Source organism: Hyaena hyaena, unplaced genomic scaffold, assembly GCF_003009895.1.
Source record: "Hyaena hyaena isolate Hyena2069 unplaced genomic scaffold, ASM300989v1 scaffold_223, whole genome shotgun sequence".
Lineage (NCBI taxonomy): Eukaryota > Metazoa > Chordata > Mammalia > Carnivora > Hyaenidae > Hyaena > Hyaena hyaena.
Genome location: NW_024080856.1, coordinates 945,654 through 962,711, shown reverse-complemented (window position 1 = coordinate 962,711; position 17,058 = coordinate 945,654). Strand labels below are relative to the sequence as shown.

Genomic DNA, 17,058 nt, shown 5'->3' with positions numbered 1-17,058 from the left:
ACAGCATAATGATGGTAACATTATTCCTACTACATATACGTGGACTTATACCTAAAAGGGAAATATACAAGTATTTTATTCTAAAACTGAAGCGTAACTAGCTTGTAATTTTCTCACACTTTGAGTACTTCTAATGTTTGCTTAACCCAAATGACTAATCTTCAAATCTGTACAGTTTTCTACCAGAAGTGGAGAAGCCAGAGCTCCTTAATATGCTTATTGATTTTGCTGTGGAGATAGATTAAGATCAGAATGAAAACAGAAGTTTTTTTCTCTGAGGTATAATAGTGCCAGCCTGGGTAAATAGGATTCCTTTAAGTAGGAAGCACACACAATGTAATTTTAGAGAGATGGAGGTGAAAGATGGCTAAGGGAAGAGTAGAAGAAGTCAAAATTAAATACGTGTATGGAGCCCTTTGCTTAAGCGAATCTGGCAGTTATAAAACCACATGATCACTATTGGATATTAAGTAGATGTAATTTTCTACTTGGCACAGTAGTTTTTCAACTTTCAAAAAAATGACTTAAAGTATTGATTTCCTTGAGTCCATTTATAATTTGATTGTGACTTTTTTAACCTATTCACTATAAGAAGTGAAATGTATCTCCATAGCTTTGCTTGGCATGTTTTTTAAATGATTATTTATTTATTTCCAGGGAGAGAGAGAGAGAGAAGACCCAAGCAGAGGAGAGGCAGAGAGAGAGAGGGAGTGAGATAATCCCAAGCAGGCTCCATGCTGTCAGCACAGAGCCAGACATGGGGCTCCATCCCATGAACCGAACCATGAGATCATGACCTGAGCTGAAATCAGGAGTCAGATACTCAACTAACTGAGCCACCCAGGAACCCCCTGATTGTCATTTTAGCTGAGAAATTATTTTGTCATTAATTTTATTTTAAATTCTATTCATGAATACAAACATGCATGAAAGTCTGACTGCTGAAAACCTGACACCTAATATCCATAACTCATTGCTCAGAGATGCATGGGCTGATGATGATGTTTGAATCTCATGGGTTCTTCATTTGGGAGGATGGTGTATCGCTATAGCTGTTTTCCTGCCCTTGATAATAGAGAAATCAATAACTGTAACTTCTTAATTCCTCAAGGTGGAGTGAGTTAGGGGAGATATGTTTCCAATCCATGGAGGATCATTATGGCAAAAAAAAAAAAAAGACCATAAATAATCACAAAATTGCCTACAAGCGAAGGTGAAAGGAAATAAAAAACACTTTTTAAAAAAAATGTTTTTTAATGTTTATTTTGAGAGAGACAGACAGACAGAGCATGAGCAGAGGAGGGGCAAAGAGAGGGAGACAGCACTGGAAGTGGGCTCCAGGCTCCATGTTGTCATCACAGGGCACAGAGCTCGACACGGGGCTCCAGCTATGAGGTCATGACCTGAGCTGAAGTCAGGCACTCCCCAAAATACATTTTTTAATGAATATTAAACTTGTTCATATTAAAAACAGTTTAAAAAGAGTCTTGAGTGGGAGAAGATTGGAAAGAAACTTTTAGTGAACTTGTATGGACTTTCATAGCCACAAAATTGGAGAATTATAAAGTCCATGCCATTTTAGTGCCTGGAATGCTTTCATAGAAATAGGCATTCTGTTTGAAGGTTATTGTAGGATTATGTTAGTGGGAGTGTATACCCAACATCATTTATCACCTGTGGTCAATATATAGTTAATACCTTATCAGGCAATTATTGACTGTTACTTTGTCTTTGTCTTGTACACAGTCATTTTTGGAAATTGATTTAATCAGACCTAAATTGTAAACTGTATCTACTTATCGGTCCCCTTGCCTAGAGATGCAGATGACTGACTCATCCATTCTTCAAGATTGTGGTAGGGAATGGCTGCTCTGTCTATATTCATTCTTCTTCTTTAGTAATAAACTTCAGTATTATTTTGGATGACAATGCACATGGTTAAAATACAATATTAAAAAAAACTCTTTTCTTCCAACTGGATGTAACCATGAAACTTCTTTGGACAATGACATATAGGTGGAAGTGTTCTGTGTAAGCCTGGGAAGGTGCCTTAGGACTTCATCCAAGAGATGTCTGGGTGGCTCAGTCGGTTGGGGGTCAGACTTTGGTTCAGGTCATGATCCTGAGATTCATGGGTCTGAACCTTGCATTGGACTCTGTGCTAACAGTTCAGAGCCTGGAGCATACTTCAGATCCTCCATCTCCCCCTCTGTCTCTCCTCCCCAACTTGCATTCTCTCGCAAAAATAAATAAACATTTTTTTTAAAAAAAGGACTTAATACCACTGGAAAATGTGCCCCTTTGTCTTTTTCCACATTCTCCCATATTGCTGCCTGAAGTGAGTCTTACCATTGTTGGAGCTTTGATAGCATTTGGAACCATAAGTGATCTTTTTTTTTTTTTTTTAATGTTTTATTTATTTCTAGGAGAGAGAGAGAGACAGCGTGAGCAGGGGAGGGTCAGAGAGAGAGGGAGACACAGACTCTGAAACAGGCTCCAGGCTCCGAGCTGGCAGTCAGCACAGAGCCCGACGCGGGGCTCGAACCCAAGAACCGCGAGATCATGACCCAAGAGAAAGTCGGACGCTTAACCGACTAAGCCACCCAGGCGCCCCTGGAACCATAAGTGATCTTAATGATAGAATTGACACGGTAGGATGTTAGAGCAGAGAAATACAAAGACCCTGATTCCCTGATGACAGTGGGACTGTCATGCCAGCTCTGGACTGTTTACCTATCAACTTACTTTATATGAGAAAGAAATAAAGATATTTTTGAGCAACTGTTATTTTGAGTTTTCTATTTTTGGAACCAAACCAGTTCATAATTGGCATTACATAAAAGCCAAAATTAGTCTTCCTCATTTTGAAATGTAATATACAGTGAGGCTTAATACTTAGAACAGTATGGATTTTTGAAACATCACTGTAGGAACTAGTCCAAAGATGTGATTCTAACAATTTCTCAGTAACATTGTGACAATGTGACTCTAAATTACATTCCCTGTCTGGGTTTTTTTTTTTTTTTTTTTTTTTTTTTTTTTTTTTTTTTTTTTTTTTTTTTTTTTTTTTTTTTTTTTTTTTTTTTAAGTAGAGATCTGACTCCATTAGCACTAGTATTGTATCCTTAGCCATTTGCAACCTGGCATCTAAAGGACAAGATCAGGAAGAACACAAGATGCCCACATCCAGCCAAGATTTGCATCCAGTAGGAATCTATGCATCATGGAATCATGGAAGGGGTTATCAGCTTCATCTCAAAATCTTTCCTAAAGCAACCTCATTAAAATCCAGCTGTGGTGCTGCTATTGATGATATTCTCTCTCCCCCTCAATCTCCACAGGAAGCAGTCAACCTAAAATATAATTACATGTAAAAAATACGCAATTATGGTAATTGGATGATGATATGGTGGCAGGTGATGTGATAGCACAAGTTGCAGGGTATAGGGAAAGAATATTAAAAATGGCAAATTCTAGCACAAATCAATATTTCCAACAACGTGCGGTGAAGGGAACTTACCAGGCCATTTTAGCTTGAAAAATATCTTACAAATTTTACAGGAGGTATTATAGCATCCATATGCTTGACCAAGGAGTAGTTTTGGTCAAGACTGAAGCTAAAATAGTGATGGATACAGTAATTATCTTTCTAGATAGAGACGTCTGAGTCAGTGAAAGACATGAATGCATTTACAATTATATCAAGATCTGTTAACCCCAGATGAACTTCACCAACATTTGGGACCTCTGGCTGGGAGACTTTACCCTTCCAAAATCTTTGCCATTTGTTTTCCTTTTTCTATTCTTACATGCCCATGCAGGAATGAGGAAGAAGGACTGGGAAGGAAAAAAAAAAAAAAAGACAAATGTTTAGCTTTGCTGCTTTTATCAACTGTTGATATTTATGTGCAAGAGAGCTACCTGTTAACAAATTGACCAAATTCCTTATTTCCCAGAAAAACGGAATAGCCCACTTCAGATGCCAGATGAAAACATGAAAAACTTTTGTCATGGAGACCTTGTGAAGAATCAGTGACACTTTCTCTAACTGAATCATTGTTGAGTAAAAGAGTCTCCGAGTTATTACACTGCAGGTACCTGGGACTTAGTAATTCTTGGGATTTCTCCTTTCTTTTTTTTTTTTTTTTAACATTTACTTATATTTGAAAGAGAGAGAGAGAGCGAGGAGTGGAAAGGCAGAGAGAAAGGAAGACACAAAATCTGAAGCAGTCTCCAGGCTCTGAGCTGTCAGCACAGAGCCCGATGGCGAGGTTCAAGCTCAGGAACCATGAGATCGGGACCTGAGCTGAAGTCAGATGCTCCACCAACTGAGCCACCCAGGTGCCTGTGGATTTCTCCTTTTGTATTGCCTACTGTTCTTCTGAGAGTGCAGTAATGGGTGTTAAAAGGGTCTGTATATTTTATTAGTGTTAAAGTGTTATTGTTAAAATAGAAGAAGCAAAATATTTTTAGATAAGTATTAGTTTTCTTTCATCATTTACCCCTATCCTTTCTCCATCTCTAAAGCTAGTGGAATTAGGGATTCTATCCTCCAGCCATACACATTCCTCTGTTTTCTCCACAAGCACCCCATGCCTTAGTCACTGAACGCAGTGTTTTCACCATTCCCCCCATCCTCAGAAAAGGCTTCTGTTGCTCCTTTGCTGGGGGATATCTGGCTCCTGTCCTCCAATTAGCTTAAACAACACATCTTAATCATATCTCCTCTAAATTTCCAAATTAAATAGTTGTATTCTCCTTAGTGACCTTTCAGTATGTCATTAAAACCAGTTTTCCCCTCCAGAGTGGTTTCTGGTGAACAATAATCATATAAGACTATAAGAAAGGCATATTTCTTTATATATTGGATCATCATACTCTTAAAGCTGGCCTATCTCATTAATTCTTATATCTACAGTTCCTAAATTTACAAATTGGAAAAAAAATTCTGGTCCTATAGTACTGGCATAGTATTACCTCAATTAAATAGTATGTATTTATACAACAGGAATCTTACATCTTACAAATTATCCTATCTGCATTAACAAATAGTTGCTAAATGCTTGTTTACTCAAAATATGAACCATATAGAAGGTAAAATAAATAGTATAGTTTTCCCTTCCTTGTAGAAGGGAATTAAAAGTAAGTAAGGAATTTTTGTCAAGTAAGCAAGCCTCTTTCAGGGAATCAGAGGATCAGCCCAGATTAAAAATTTTTTTTAACATTTTTATTCATTTCTGAGACAGAGAGAGGCAGAGCATGAATGGGGAAGGGCAGAGCGCAAGGGAGACACAGAATCCGAAGCAGACTCCAGGCTCTGAGCTGATAGCACAGAGCCCAATGCGTGGCCTGAACTCACAGACTGCAAGATCATGACCCAAGCCAAAATTGGACGCTTAACCAACTGAGCCACTCAGGTGCCCCAGATCAGCCCAGATTTAATTTCACCTTCTGGAACATCTACACCTATAGTCTCCTACAAAGAGAATGTACCTAGAGCCCTGCCAGACCCTGAAAGTGCCTTCTGAATCCGTTAGCAAAGAAAGATTCTATCCTGTTCAGTAGCATTTCTGTTTAGCGTAATTTATTGTGCCCTGACTTTCTGAGAACTAGAATTCATATAGACCATGGCACATAGTTCACTACAATATTTAATTAACTGTCATACTCCACTTTCACTTTTTAAAAATTTTTAAATGCTTATTATTTATTTTTGAGAGAAAGAGACAGATCATGAGCGGGGAAGGGGCACACACACACACACACACACACACACACACACACACAGAATCCAAAGCAGTCTCCAGGCTCTGAGCTATCAGCACAGTGCCCGACATGGGGCTTGAACTAACCAACTGTGAGATCATGATCTGAGCCAAAGTCGGACACCTAACTGACTGAGCCACCCAGGTGACCCTGTAATACTCTATTTTCAAGCATCCCTCTAATCAAGATTATTGGATTATAACACACTTACAAAGGGGGCAGTGGTTCTCAGAGAAAAAATGAATTCGGATTTCATTTTATTTTCTTCCCCACTTTAAGAAGTTGTTGGCTGTGTCCATGTAAAGGACTGAGTATTTCAGTAGCTTGTATCTGTGAGTTCTACTGAGAGACCAGAAATTGAAGGTGACTGGGAAACATGTGGAGCTTTGGTAATGGGAACAGATTGGCAAGTAAAAGGGAAAATATGTGAAGCTGAGTTTACAAGACATTAACGATCTCTTCATTTTTATTTTATGACCACAGTGTGATGACTGAAATTGTCCTTTTCCACAGATAAGGATCAACTGGTTCAGACAAAGCAGTTTTGCACTCCCCATCAACCACCACCATTCCCCAACTCCACATACAGACAAGGATCACTTGTATTGTCTGCATTCATTTTTTACTGTGACAACCTCAGGATGTGCTACTGGCACCTTGTGACAATGGTCAGGGTTGCTACTAACCATCCTACACAGAATAGGATAGTCCATCTCCTTACCACGACAAAAGCTTATCTGATCCCAGAAATCAATAGTGACAAGGTCTAAGAGTCCTGTTCTATAGAGATTTGACATTTATGTTGCTAGTGGAGTACCTCAAAAGTCAGCCTTTAGAGTTTGGTAAACAAACTCTAGTCATGAGACTCTGGCCCTTATGGCCTGAAAGAGATCTAGGATCATGCCTAAAATATGGGAAATGTTAAAGAAACACTTATTCTGGTTACCTTTTGTTTTCCCTTCTTCATATATGATTGTAGGAGTACTGGCCAGAGATAACTCATGGATGTGTAGGATCAGGAAGGACCCCGAAAGATTATAAAAATCACCTCCTCTCCATTTTCTTCTACTTCTCTAATAAAGTGTATGCCAGAGATTTCTGTCGTGCCATGTCAGGGGTAGCAGGGAGGTCTCCATTGTATTTTGTCACTGAAAGCTTTGGAGATATGGGTAGAGATATTTCTCCAATCTACAGAAGTCCTCAGAGAGCTATATGCCACATACACATATATCCCCAGACATACTTTTTTTGCTTGTTTTTCTTTTCTTTCTTAATTTTTTAAAATATAGTTTATTGTAAAGTTGGTTTCCATGTAACACCCAGTGCTCATCCCAACAAGTGCCCTCCTCCATGCCTATCACCTATTTTCCCCTCTCCTCTACACCCATCAGCCCTTAGTTTCTTCTCAGATTTTAAGAATCTCTTATGGTTTGCCTCCCTCCCTCTCTGTAACTATTTTTCCCCTTCCCTTCCCCCATGGTCTTCTGTTAAGTTTCTCCTGATCTACAGATGAGTGAAAATTATAGTATCTGTCTTTCTCTGCCTGACTTACTTCACTTCCTGTAATACTCTCAAATTCCAACCATGTTGCTGGAAATGGCCAGATTTCATTCTTTCTCATTGCCATGTAGTATTTCATTTGTATATATAAACCACATCTTCTTGATCCATTCATCAGTTGATAGACATTTAAGCTGTTTCATGATTTGGCTATTGTTGGTTTTTTTTTTTTTAATGTTTTATTTATTTCTAGGACAGAGCGAGAGACAGCGCGAGCAGGGGAGGGCCAGAGAGAGAGGGAGTCACAGACTGAAACAGGCTCCAGGCTCTGAGCTGGCTGTCAGCACAGAGCCCGACGCAGGGCTCGAACCCACGAACCGCGAGATCATGACCTAAGCGAAAGTCGGACGCTTAACCGACTAAGCCACCCAGGCTATTGTTGAAAGTGTTGCTCTGAACATTGGGGTACAATGTATCAGCACTCCTGTATCCCTTGAGTAAATTCCTAGCAGTGTTATTGCTGGGTCATAGGGGAGTTCTATTGTTCATTTTTTGAGGAACATCCACACTGTTTTCCAGAGTGGCTGCACCAGTTTACATTCCCACCAACAGTGTAGGAGGGTGCCCGTTTCTCCACATCCTCGCCATCATCTATAGTCTCCTGATTTGTTCATTTTAGCCACTCTGACTGGCATGAGGTGGTTTTGATTTGTATTTCCTTGATGACGAGGGACACTGAGCATTGTTTCACGTGTCTGTTGGGTATCTGGATTTCTTCTTTGGAGCAGTGTCTGTTATGTCTTCTGCCTATTTCTTCACTGGATTATTTGCTTTTGGGGTGTGTAGTTTGGTGAGTTCCTTATAGATTTTGGATACTAGCCCTTTATCCTATATGTCATTTGCAACTATCTTTTCCCATTCTGTCGGTTGCCTATTAGTTTTGTTGGTAGTTTTCTTTGCCGTGCAGAAACTTTTTATCTTGATGAGGTCCCAATAGTTCATTTTTGCTTTTGATTCCCTCACCTTTGGATGTGTTGAGTAAGAAATTGCTATGGCTAAAGTCAAGGAAGTTGTTTCCTGCTTTTTCCTCCAAGGTTTTGATGATTTCCTGCCAGACACACTTTTAAGCAGGATGCTTATTTAAGCAAATAGCACTGGACAAAACAGCATTGTGTGCCACTATGACAGGTAAAATTTTCATTTTATAGGTGTTTCACCTTTACTCTGTGATGTAGCTTGGGCTCATATGACTAACCCTGGAGAGTTTGCCTATCTGGTCTAACAATAACATGTGTTATTGCTGTTTTGGCTGCTATTTATTAACCTTATAAAAAGTCCCAGCTTTTTCTTGATTTCTTATGGTTCATGAGAAATGTGAATCGATGAGGTGCAAGTGACATAGAGAAGTTCCAAGGACATCTCCTAACAATTCCTAACATTTGCTAACTATGGGATGTGTAAGATACTAAGTTGCCCCACTTAGCCTTGATAGTGCTGCTCATTTATTCACATTGGTCTGGTGAGGTCGTGTTGTTTTCCTTGAGTCAACTTTGTGGCTCAGAAGTCCTGTGTTCTGTTTGGCCACATGTGCCAACATCTGGATCCTGAAATGTAATTATCTTTACATCAACTCTAGAAACTTGGAGGTGAGGAAGGCAAAACAATGAATATTCATGACAGTTACATTTTTACCTGTTAAAAGTTGTTGCAAAAATCCACAAGGTTATAAATGTAAAGTATCACACATCTAAAAGTAAACCATATAGAGAGATTTAATAAAGCAAAAGCAATAAAATCAATAACAGATAAATCTTCTGAAACATGTATTAGACAAATTTGATTTACAATCCACACATAGAACTATTGGCTCTCAAGAAGATGGTTATTACCACTCACAGAATGTTGAAGGTGTTTGGTGTTATGCAATTAAAGAAATGAAAGATGAAAGAAAAAGAATTGTAATACTTAATGATAATCTCTGTCATGAGTAATTTAAAGTTGAGTGAAACTCTAGATTTTAGATTGAGAGTTATTAATCATTACTAGGTGCTTTGAAATAAATAAATACTCCAAAAATTTGTATTAAAGTTCAACCATCCTAATAAGTATTGAGATATTATCGAGGGAAGAGGTACTTATAAACTGAAAAGAATGATGTTTCAAAGAATGAACCTGAAAGGGCTTTTCAGTCATTTTCCCTTTTTGGGGATCCATATCAATAAAGCTTACTAAGAACTAAGAGTGAAATTGCTGCTAACTGTGAACTTAATAATGCCCCACTGGGAGTTCATTAATATCTCAACAGGTACACTGAAGCATTATCTTAATTGCACATGATACTTTCAAAAATTGCCTGTTACAATTTTTGTGGAAACTGCCCTCTAGAACAAGCGTTAGTACATTTTGTATTGCCTTCCCTAACAGTGCACATTTCCCAGGAACATGGAACCATAAGCCTCATTCACTTTTACAAAAATAAGAAGTTCCCAGGTGACTGACCTTGTCACAAGCACTGTCCTTAGAATATAAAGAAGAGAAAGTTCAAAATGCATCGAGTCAATTGCAGGTCTTCCATATTTTTCTAAATAAGTGAAATGGTTCCTTCATTTTATAAATGTTGAGGGATGTATTTTGAAGAGAATTGAGTTTGTGTTGGAGTAGTGATGACAATTTGGGTTTTAAAAATATTTATATTAATGTAGTCGCATCCAAATCTGGACTTGGGTCTTCAGCTATTTTGACAGATGTTGACACCATGGTGATTCTTAGAGGGGTGCTTTTTCCAAGCCCAAGGGATCCCTTTGCCTAGAAGTGTTTGACTTTGTAGTAATTATGGGATAAAATTAAATTTAGTAGAGTTCAATCTTGTCAACACTTGGAAAGCAAAAGTGCATCACACACTCATTTGATTTTCTATTAGAAATGACATGGAATTATTTTCTCTAGCTTTGTTTAATATATTCCTTCTTTTTCCTCCTATTTTGATTTGATAATGGCAATGTTAACATAAAGTAAAGGCATTTAACTGGAACCGAGGACGTGGGATGCCAAACACTAATTGCTTCTTGCATCTGACATCCAAGTCTGGTTGTATAAGGGAGAAGAGCTAAAGAGACAGCAGGGCAGAATGACCCTGTTTAAAATGATAAATTTAAGTATGTTTTGCAGAGTTAGACTGAACTCCAGGCGCTGCCCGGAGGTGCTCGGAATTGCCAAGTCTCAGGCCTAAGAGAAAAAACAGAATGAACAGTCGAAATGACTCCCTAGGTCCATTTACCTTTGAACCCCCAACCAATGTCAGCTTGTTCTACATTTCAATGATGAGGAAGGAACTCCTAGGGACTCATGCGCCAAGGATAAATAAAAAGGGCAAAAGAAAATGTTTGCTTCCATGCTTAAAGTTGCCAGTCATAGGTCCAACAAAGGCAGGGATAACTCCCAACTTCTGTGAGTCCCTCTTGCCACATCAACTAGGTAGATGAGGGATTCTGTTCTCTTAAGTTTATTCTATTCATTCATTTGCTAGTTTATTCATTCAAAATACTATCCACTGGTGATAAATGATGAACAACGTCCTTGCTCTTCATGGCCATAAGTGCTCTCCAGGAAAGGAGATCAGGAAAAGAGGTAACAGTGTACAGAAAGTTGAGACACTTGTTTCCAAAGGAAAACTCAGCATTTCAGAACCCGTCAGTGACCTTCCTATGAACTCCAGCTTTCTAGAGTGAACATTGAAGGTTAGGACAGAGCCTTGTGCACCTCTAGTGATCACTGCATTTCAAGAACTGGATGTAAATGAACTTGATTATTCTTTCAGTCACCAAACAAATCCATTACCACAATCTCTTGTATTGTGAGGTACAAACGTTAACAACTTGAATGTTTTTAGAAGGTGCAGAGAATGTAAGTTATTTAAATGTCCTTTTTTTTTTTTTTTTTTAGAACGAGAGAGAGATCAAGTGAGTGGGGAGGAGGGTCAGAGGGAGACAGAGAATCTTCAGCAGGTTCCAAGTTCAATACAGAGCCCAATGCAAGGCTCAATCTCACGACCCTGGGACCATGATCTGAGCCAAAATTAATATTTGAATGCTCAACCAACTGAGCCTCCCAGGTACCCCCAAAATTCTTGAAATTAGTTTTCTCCTGGCCTTACTTCTTTTAGATTTATTGTAATTCTTGGGGTCTTAAACGTTTGTTTGGTGTTGTTTCCTTTTTCTATTTTAAGAGTAATATATAGGTTTGGGAAATGTCACATCTGATAACTTGAAGAATGATGGTTTTATTGATGTTTTTATTTTCTTTGCTTTTTGATGTTTAAAAAGGATCAAGAAAGTTGGCTTCTACATAACTTTGAAATGATGACTTTTTGGTGTGAGAACTGTTCAAAAACTTGATTATTTGAAATGAATTTCCATCTTGTAATTATTGTCATATTGATTCATACTTGGAAGAAACAATTGGAGAAACTGAGATTTTCTTTAAAAAAAAAAAGACTTGGTGGAGAGGTATACTTTTTCAACTACTTGAAGACACTTCTTCTAGCTGAAGACTGTATGTTGGCAAAATAAGATTTTAACTGATAATCTTAATTCTTCCTTTGACATTTTTCAAGATAAGAAATAAGAATAAATTCTAGTTGGGGCGCCTGGGTGGCTTAGTCAGTTAAGTGTCCGACTTTCGCTTAGGTCATGATCTCTCGTGGGTTCAAGCCCTGCGTCGGGCTCTGTGCTGACTGCCAGCTCAGAGCCTGGAGCCTATTTCAGAGTCTGTATCTCTGCTCACGCTGTCTCTCTCTCTCTCTCCTAGAAATAAATAAAAAATAAATAAAATATTTTTTAAAAAAAGAATAAATTCTACTTGACTTTAAATACTCACTGTTGAGATATTTGAAAAAGGAAAGCTATTTTCACTCTATTATTTCTATTTTCCTGGATATTCTAGCTGATGTAATTAGAAAATAAAACTAAGTGAATTTTTATAATATGACTTCCTTACCTGAAAACCCCAAGAAAATAAACTGAAAGCTATTAAAACTAATAAGAATTTTAACAAGGGTGTAAGTCACAAAGTAAATATACAAAATTAACAGATTCCTATGTACCAGGAATAAATAGAAAACAAAATGAAAATGTTGTATCATTCATAATACAATAAAGATAACAATTATCTAGAAATAAAGTTAATACTAATTATCTAGAAATAAAGTTAACAGTGTGCAAGGCCTACATGGAGACAGCCATAAAATTTTACTAATAGAAAACAATGAACAACAGAATGGATGAAAATAGTTATTTTCCCATAAGGGAAAATAAAATATTGTAAATATATCTATTCTTCCCACATTAATTTATAAATATAATGCAATTCTCATCAAAATCTTAATGGAACTTTATTATGAACTTGAATAAAACATGCTAAAATTTCAGCTGGAAAACTAAACATGTGTGATTGCCCATGGTCATTTATAAAAGAACAGTTAAGAAGAGAGGATACAGGGGCGCCTGGGTGGCTTAGTCGGTTAAGCGTCCGACTTTCGCTTGGGTCATGATCTCGCGGTTCGTGGGTTCGAGCCCCGCGTCGGGCTCTGTGCTGACAGCCAGCTCAGAGCCTGGAGCCTGTTTCAGTCTGTGACTCCACCTCTCTCTGACCCTCCCCTGTTCACGCTGTCTCTCTCTCCTAGAAATAAATAAAAAAATATTAAAAAAAAAAAAAAAAAAAGAAGAGAGGATACATTTCAAATAATGTAGCCCTAAACACTCTAAGCTTATAAGAACTAAAACACTAAAACGCTGTCCTTAGACGTGGAAGATAGAAAAATGGAGCAAGGAGAGAATATTCCACAAAGATCCAAGGGTATTTAAAGATCTGTGGAGTACCCAGATGGTTCAGTTGGTTAAATATCTGACTCTTGATTTAAGCTCAGATCATGATCTCACGGTTTGTGAGATCAAGCCCTGCCGTTCGGCTCTATTCTGACAGCGTGGAGCCTACTTAGTATCCTCTCTCTCTCCCTCTCTCTGCCCCTCTCTTGCTCCCACTGTCTCTCTCTGCCTCTGTCTGTCTTTCTGTCTGTCTTTCTCTCTCCCTCAAAATAAGTAAATAAACCTAAAAATATTAAGATGTGACAAGAGGTGGTCTTTCTCATCAGTAACGAATGACTATTTAATATATGGTGCTGGGGCAAGTAGTTAACCATTTGAGGGAAATTGCTATAGCATGCTAGTCTACCTTCTATAATGGTTCCAAGTAATTTAAATACAGGGAAATATTTAAATGTGAACCTTAAGTATTTCTGTCACACTGGTGGGGGGTAGGGGCTTGAACAGTGTTCTAACAAAATACTCATGGATATCGACACAGAATTGAATTAGCTCTGAGGATTCTTCTTTTTTATTCTAATAGCAAAAACTTGGAAAATGTTTAAACATTTAATAATAAATGTTAGGTTTAGATGAGCAGAATATTCTACAACTGAAAAGAGAGAGAAAGACAAATGAAAGGGTCAGGGGAGGGAAGTAGAGATTAAGACCTGCATTTTCATAGTTAGTAATATGTGTGTGTGTACCTCAGTACACACACAAAAATCAGAAAGTGACAAAATGTAAACAGAGATGAAGATATTAAAGTTATTTCTTCTTTTTTGTTTTCTGAAGAAAAAGCACAAACTCATTCTAAACAACTGAAATAGACTGGAGATGTTTTCATTCCTATTTGGGGCACATCATTAATAAAAACCATGTTTATGTGATAGGCAGGTTTTTATGACAAGCAGAGAATGATGAGATAAGATGAAAAATTTAGTCTTCTGGCACAGATTAAAAGTTATTTAGGTTTTTTAGAGGGTTTTTTTTTAAAGTTTATTTACTTATTTTGAGAGAGAGAGAGAAAGAGAGAGAGACAGAGACAGAATGAGTGAACATGCAAGCAGGGGAGGGGCAGAGAGAGAAAGAGGGAGAGAACCCCCAAGCAGGCTCTGTGCTCTGAGCTTGGAGCCAGATGTGGGGCTTGAACTCATGAACTGTGAGATCATGACCTGAGCTGAAATCAATAGTCTGATGCTTAACCAACTGAGCCACCCAGGTGCCCCCCCCTTTCATTTTAATCAGAGAAAAAAGTCTCTAGAAGAGATGAAATATGTACTTTCCTATAGCCAAAGTGTTATTACCGGAATTTTCTTCATCAAGAGATCAATTCTGCATTTCCATAGGAGACTGGCAAGAAGGGAGGGTTTCAGTTACAGAAAATCACTAAGGTCTCAAGGAGACTGTGGAGGTCAAAAACTGAAGATGACTAATATAATTTGGCCAGTTGTAGGTACCAGTTATAACACAAACTTCAAAATAATTACTTTATGCGTTTAAACACTATTTTGAAAATGAGTAACTAAATATGCAACATAATACTTAAATAAGTGCATAGCATCATATTTCATAGGTTACATAAATTCTTGCAGTCCTTCTTCTCTTACTTTGAGGAGGCATGTCCTTATGCAGCTATATTTTTATCACAGAAATGAAATCCATTTGTTCTTTCATTCCTTATTCTAGCATGTGAATAATGTAGAAATAAGTACACTGTATATAAGATGTGCACATGATCCTAAAGGGCCATATGAGTTAAACTGGGAGATACATCTTATTTATAATGAAGAGCTGGACCACTGGGAGTGACCACTTTCAAAGGGTGCATGTAGTGAAGGGAGCAGTATGTTTCACCAGGATTTTCATTACTATATTTGGGCACAGTTTAGAAAATGCACTGGATTTGGGAGCGCTCCACAATTCTGATATTTTACAGCAGCTACATAAATGCAAATCCAAGTAAAAGACTGGATGTATCTTCATTAGCACTGTTTCAAACGTAGAAATGGATTTTGGCAGCTTCAACAGCATGAAGCTTTTACATTTCCACAAGTTGAAACTGATGGAAATGTATTGACATGCTTGGCTTCTTTCCTTTTTATTTGTTATATGAAAAAATCTCTCCCTCCCATCCCACCTCTCTCCCTCTCTTTGTCCGTCTCTTAATCCCTTCCTTTTTTTTTTCTGTCCAGAGCCCTTATTCAGTTGATATTTCTTTACCTAAAATTTATAAGCTTGGAACTATAAATGAAACAGATAGCTCATTCTACTGAGATATTTGTATAAGCTTCAACAAGGGATTTATGTAAAATGTTTGAATAACAGTCTAAGAATGATCACTTAAAAACTTTCATTGGCTCTGTAATCAGCTCTGTGGACAGAAATTGGCCTGAACTCCAGTAATATACTTCCCTTCCTTGTTTCATTCTTATTAAATTGTTTTACCAGTGATTCAGCAAAGTATTGTAGTTAAGAGTTCATAAGTTCACACTGGGCATTCTCGGGTGTGGGTGCTGCTCTCTCTCTTACAACTTTGTGACTTGAGACAAGGTCATATGATTCTACTTCCAAGTTTCAATTTCCTCTCACGTAAAATGAGGTAATAATAGTATAACATGGTAAAGAATACTTACTGATGGTTTGATAAGTTCATGCATATAAACTTTTAGAACATAACTGGTGGTAAGAAAGAGTTGGATAAATAGTAAAGATTATTTCTAAAGTGATGATAGGAATGATTAAAACTATGTTCTTCCCTTAAGACAATGAGGGGAATGTGATAATGTGTCACAGAGAACTTGGGAAGTCAAATGAGGGGAATGGGTAAACTTAGTGAGGAAGCACACTGTTCTCTGCTTGGATTATCGTTGCCCCCATGTATTAATTAACCAGTCTGTCCTGGGCATCATGGTGAGCAATGCATAATCATTATTCTTATACCTCAAAATAAACTTATTAATGATACCTCATAGAGGTAAACTTCACCAAAGTAAACACTCGTGAAGAGAAACATCAGGCTTTGATTCCAGATCTTGTCAATATTAAAGCCCATTTTATTTCCATTACACCTCACTACCCCTTTATCAAGTGTAGCTCCTCATCAGGGGACTGAGGCTTTCTCACACTGATTTGAGGCTTTGCATAGTGACAGTGCCCCCAGTGGTCATAGAGATAAAGTGCATCAAGGATGGGCTGCATGATGGGTCATCTACTGCCAAGGCCATCTGACTTAACAGTAATGCACACCAACAAGACTGGTAGAGGAATGAGCTTTCAGAGGTGGTAACCAGCTTTAAACAATAGAAATGGGTTTAGGAACAGATTAACATTGAGTAGAATTTTTTGAGGGCTCAAACAATCAGCTTGAGTGTAGCTTTGACATCTTTGGAGCAGAACTGACTGTTGGGCTTGGCTTGAGCAAAGATCAAAACTGGCCTTTAGCTACTTGAGAAATACGTATGATAAATAACAAGGGTGAGTCCTGGTAAAGCACGCAGGCAGAATTTGGCGAAGTTGCTCATTTTTATATGTGGACTGATGGTACCAATCATAGCCTATTGCATGCTAGTGTTAGAAGAATGAGGGGGCAGAGCTTATAAAAGTAGTTAGTGAGAGGTCTTGAGGTTAGGACCTAACACAGGGTCCTAACTAATGGCTATTTCAGAGCTTCCTCTTGGGTATCTGGAACCCCAAACATTTTTTATTAGGGCCTCTTTATGTGTATGTAATTTAACTGAGCTAAAATCAGAGTGTCAGGCCTACTTAGGTAGCCTAATCTCATGTGATCCTAAGAAAAAATACTATACCAGATAAGGGGAGCAATCTGTGTGTTAGGCTACCATCCTGGAAACAGAGTCCTGCTATGGGACCCTAGGATGATCCTTACAAGTATAAGTTCTAGGGCTCCTTGTGATCTGGTTAATCCTATGTA

General features: G+C 38.0%; 1 protein-coding gene across 1 annotated transcript in view; it reads left to right on the top strand.

Moving 5' to 3' along the window:
- The window catches only part of GRM7 (glutamate metabotropic receptor 7), an 898,068-nt gene that overhangs the window by 253,026 nt on the left and 627,984 nt on the right, over positions 1 to 17,058 (top strand). The gene's annotated exons all lie outside the window — the stretch shown is intronic.